Source organism: Oncorhynchus keta, chromosome 23 (assembly GCF_023373465.1).
Source record: "Oncorhynchus keta strain PuntledgeMale-10-30-2019 chromosome 23, Oket_V2, whole genome shotgun sequence".
NCBI lineage: Eukaryota > Metazoa > Chordata > Actinopteri > Salmoniformes > Salmonidae > Oncorhynchus > Oncorhynchus keta.
This window is the reverse complement of record NC_068443.1, coordinates 12,234,161-12,240,160: the sequence shown is the minus strand read 5'-3', so window position 1 is coordinate 12,240,160 and position 6,000 is coordinate 12,234,161.

The window sequence follows — 6,000 nt, the reverse complement described above, 5'->3', positions numbered from 1 at the left end:
ACATACACACAACCAGTAGGTCACATGTCAGTACATACACACAACCAGTAGGTCACATGTCAGTACATACACACAACCAGTAGGTCACATGTCAGTACATACACACAACCAGTAGGTCACATGTCAGTACATACACACAGCAAGTAGGTCACATGTCAGAACATATACACAACCAGTAGGTCACATGTCAGTACATACACACAACCAGTAGGTCACATGTCAGTACATACACACAACCAGTAGGTCACATGTCAGTACATACACACAACCAGTAGGTCACATGTCAGTACATACACACAACCAGTAGGTCACATGTCAGTACATACACACAACCAGTAGGTCACATGTCAGTACATACACACAACCAGTAGGTCACATGTCAGTACATACACACAACCAGTAGGTCACATGTCAGTACATACACACAACTAGTAGGTCACATGTCAGTTCATACACACAACCAGTAGGTCACATGTCAGTACATACACACAACCAGTAGGTCACATGTCAGTACATACACACAACCAGTAGGTCACATTTCAGTTCATACACACAACCAGTAGGTCACATGTCAGTACATACACACAACCAGTAGGTTACATGTCAGTACATACACACAACCAGTAGGTCACATGTCAGTACATACACACAACCAGTAAGTCACATGTCAGTACATACACACAACCAGTAGGTCACATGTCAGTTCATACACACAACCAGTAGGTCACATGTCAGTACATACACACAACCAGTAGGTCACATGTCAGTACATACACACAACCAGTAGGTCACATGTCAGTACATACACACAACCAGTAGGTCACATGTCAGTTCATACACACAACCAGTAGGTCACATGTCAGTACATACACACGACCAGTAGGTCACATGTCAGTACATACACACAACCAGTAGGTCACATGTCAGTACATACACACAACCAGTAGGTCACATGTCAGTACATACACACAACCAGTAGGTCACATGTCAGTACATACACACAACCAGTAGGTCACATGTCAGTACATACACACAACCAGTAGGTCACATGTCAGTACATACACACAACCAGTAGGTCACATGTCAGTACATACACATAACCAGTAGGTCACATGTCAGTACATACACACAACCAGAAGGTCACATGTCAGTACATACACATAACCAGTAGGTCACATGTCAGTACATACACACAACCAGTAGGTCACATGTCAGTACATACACATAACCAGTAGGTCACATGTCAGTACATACACACAACCAGTAGGTCACATGTCAGAACATATACACAGCAAGTAGGTCACATGTCAGTACATACACACAACCAGTAGGTCACATGTCAGTACATACACACAACCAGTAGGTCACATGTCAGTACATACACACAACCAGTAGGTCACATGTCAGTACATACACACAACCAGTAGGTCACATGTCAGTACATACACACATCCAGTAGGTCACATGTCAGTTCATACACACAACCAGTAGGTCACATGTCAGTACATACACACAACCAGTAGGTCACATGTCAGTACATACACACAACCAGTAGGTCACATGTCAGTACATACACACAACCAGTAGGTCACATGTCAGTACATACACACAACCAGTAGGTCACATGTCAGTACATACACACAACCAGTAGGTCACATGTCAGTACATACACACAACCAGTAGGTCACATGTCAGTACATACACATAACCAGTAGGTCACATGTCAGTACATACACACAACCAGTAGGTCACATGTCAGTACATACACATAACCAGTAGGTCACATGTCAGTACATACACACAACCAGTAGGTCACATGTCAGTTCATACACACAACCAGTAGGTCACATGTCAGTACATACACACAACCAGTAGGTCACATGTCAGTACATACACACAACCAGTAGGTCACATGTCAGTACATACACACAACCAGTAGGTCACATGTCAGTTCATACACACAACCAGTAGGTCACATGTCAGTACATACACACAACCAGTAGGTCACATGGGGGAGAGGCATTGTGCAGTGAGGTGTTGTTGTTTTTTCATTGTTTGAAACCAGGTTTATTGTTCACTTGCACTATATAAGATTGAAGGGAGTTCCATGCAATCATGGCTCTGTACAATACTGTAAGTTTCCTGGAACTTATTCTGGAATGGGGACTGTGAAAAGATGGCATGTCTGGTGTGGTAAGTGTGTGTGTGTCAGTTCTGTGTGTAAGTTGACTATGCAAACAATTTGGAATTTCCAACACATGAATGTTTGGACTAAAAACAAGAAGCGATGCAGTCAGAGCGCATAGCTACAGGCTACAGTTGCAGGCTACAACTGCAACACTTTTTATTATTATTATTTTATAAGGTGGTTACACAGCACTGTGAGGTATTTTATAAGGTGGTTACACAGCACTGTGAGGTATTTTATAAGGTGGTTACACAGCACTGTGAGGTATTTTATAAGGTGGTTACACAGCACTGTGAGGTATTTTATAAGGTGATTACACAGCACTGTGAGGTATTTTATAAGGTGGTTACACAGCACTGTGAGGTATTTTATAAGATGGTTACACAGCACTGTGAGGTATTTTATAAGGTGATTACACAGCACTGTGAGGTATTTTATAAGGTGATTACACAGCACTGTGAGGTATTTTATAAGGTGATTACACAGCACTGTGAGGTATTTTATAAGGTGATTACACAGCACTGTGAGGTATTTTATAAGATGGTTACACAGCACTGTGAGGTATTTTATAAGGTGGTTACACAGCACTGTGAGGTATTTTATAAGGTGGTTACACAGCACTGTGAGGTATTTTATAAGGTGGTTACACAGCACTGTGAGGTATTTTATAAGGTGGTTACACAGCACTGTGAGGTATTTTATAAGGTGGTTACACAGCACTGTGAGGTATTTTATAAGGTGGTTACACAGCACTGTGAGGTATTTTATAAGGTGGTTACACAGCACTGTGAGGTATTTTATAAGGTGGTTACACAGCACTGTGAGGTATTTTATAAGGTGGTTACACAGCACTGTGAGGTATTTTATAAGGTGGTTACACAGCACTGTGAGGTATTTTATAAGGTGGTTACACAGCACTGTGAGGTATTTTATAAGGTGGTTACACAGCACTGTGAGGTATTTTATAAGGTGGTTACACAGCACTGTGAGGTATTTTATAAGGTGGTTACACAGCACTGTGAGGTATTTTATAAGGTGGTTACACAGCACTGTGAGGTATTTTATAAGGTGGTTACACAGCACTGTGAGGTATTTTATAAGGTGGTTACACAGCACTGTGAGGTATTTTATAAGGTGGTTACACAGCACTGTGAGGTATTTTATAAGGTGGTTACACAGCACTGTGAGGTATTTTATAAGGTGGTTACACAGCACTGTGAGGTATTTTATAAGGTGGTTACACAGCACTGTGAGGTATTTTATAAGGTGGTTACACAGCACTGTGAGGTATTTTATAAGGTGGTTACACAGCACTGTGAGGTATTTTATAAGGTGGTTACACATCACTGTGAGGTATTTTATAAGGTGGTTACACAGCACTGTGAGGTATTTTATAAGGTGGTTACACATCACTGTGAGGTATTTTATAAGGTGGTTACACAGCACTGTGAGGTATTTTATAAGGTGATTACACAGCACTGTGAGGTATTTTATAAGGTGGTTACACAGCACTGTGAGGTATTTTATAAGGTGGTTACACAGCACTGTGAGGTATTTTATAAGGTGGTTACACAGCACTGTGAGGTATTTTATAAGGTGGTTACACAGCACTGTGAGGTATTTTATAAGGTGGTTACACAGCACTGTGAGGTATTTTATAAGGTGGTTACACAGCACTGTGAGGTATTTTATAAGGTGGTTACACATCACTGTGAGGTATTTTATAAGGTGGTTACACAGCACTGTGAGGTATTTTATAAGGTGGTTACACATCACTGTGAGGTATTTTATAAGGTGGTTACACAGCACTGTGAGGTATTTTATAAGGTGATTACACAGCACTGTGAGGTATTTTATAAGGTGGTTACACAGCACTGTGAGGTATTTTATAAGGTGGTTACACAGCACTGTGAGGTATTTTATAAGGTGGTTACATAGCACTGTGAGGTATTTTATAAGGTGGTTACACAGCACTGTGAGGTATTTTATAAGGTGGTTACACAGCACTGTGAGGTATTTTATAAGGTGGTTACATAGCACTGTGAGGTATTTTATAAGGTGGTTACACAGCACTGTGAGGTATTTTATAAGGTGGTTACACAGCACTGTGAGGTATTTTATAAGGTGGTTACATAGCACTGTGAGGTATTTTATAAGGTGGTTACACAGCACTGTGAGGTATTTTATAAGGTGGTTACACAGCACTGTGAGGTATTTTATAAGGTGGTTACACAGCACTGTGAGGTATTTTATAAGGTGGTTACACAGCACTGTGAGGTATTTTATAAGGTGGTTACACATCACTGTGAGGTATTTTATAAGGTGGTTACACAGCACTGTGAGGTATTTTATAAGGTGGTTACACATCACTGTGAGGTATTTTATAAGGTGGTTACACAGCACTGTGAGGTATTTTATAAGGTGATTACACAGCACTGTGAGGTATTTTATAAGGTGGTTACACAGCACTGTGAGGTATTTTATAAGGTGGTTACACAGCACTGTGAGGTATTTTATAAGGTGGTTACATAGCACTGTGAGGTATTTTATAAGGTGGTTACACAGCACTGTGAGGTATTTTATAAGGTGGTTACACAGCACTGTGAGGTATTTTATAAGGTGGTTACACAGCACTGTGAGGTATTTTATAAGATGGTTACACAGCACTGTGAGGTATTTTATAAGATGGTTACACAGCACTGTGAGGTATTTTATAAGATGGTTACACAGCACTGTGAGGTATTTTATAAGGTGGTTACACAGCACTGTGAGGTATTTTATAAGGTGGTTACACAGCACTGTGAGGTATTTTATAAGGTGGTTACACAGCACTGTGAGGTATTTTATAAGGTGGTTACACAGCACTGTGAGGTATTTTATAAGATGGTTACACAGCACTGTGAGGTATTTTATAAGATGGTTACACAGCACTGTGAGGTATTTTATAAGATGGTTACACAGCACTGTGAGGTATTTTATAAGGTGATTACACAGCACTGTGAGGTATTTTATAAGGTGGTTACACATCACTGTGAGGTATTTTATAAGGTGGTTACACAGCACTGTGATGTATTTTATAAGGTGGTTACACAGCACTGTGAGGTATTTTATAAGGTGATTACACAGCACTGTGAGGTATTTTATAAGGTGATTACACAGCACTGTGAGGTATTTTATAAGGTGATTACACAGCACTGTGAGGTATTTTATAAGGTGATTACACAGCACTGTGAGGTATTTTATAAGGTGATTACACAGCACTGTGAGGTATTTTATAAGGTGATTACACAGCACTGTGATGCTGAGGGGAAAACAAATGGTGCGACCAAATCATGGGCTGATGCCACCAACTGAAAAAGTTAGTCTGGAGACCTGTCAATGGGTGGGATTTTTAATCTGCTGCTGAGTAATGTGCATATAGATTGTCCCTGAAATAATCAGAGATGTGCCTGTACTTGAGGAAACAGCAGAAGTCTAGTACACTTGCTGTGAGTGAAGCCTGCCACATCAGAGATGAGGGCTGATGTGTCACAGCAGGTGAAAGTGAAATGATGTGATCCAGATCCTTGGACTAAGCCTAATTAAAGGCTTTGTCTAACTTTTTAATTATGACCGAAATAATGGAATGTTCCTCACTATAATATCCATATAATATCATGCTTTCTGGGCATCAGAAATATGGGCACGGCAACAAAAAGAAAGTCAGTGGATATTCTAGCACATTCTTTTCTACATATGAAACGTTTGAAATAACGTCACATCATGTCTCGTCATGCATTGATGTAACCCCCCAGTTTCTTTCCCCTTTGATG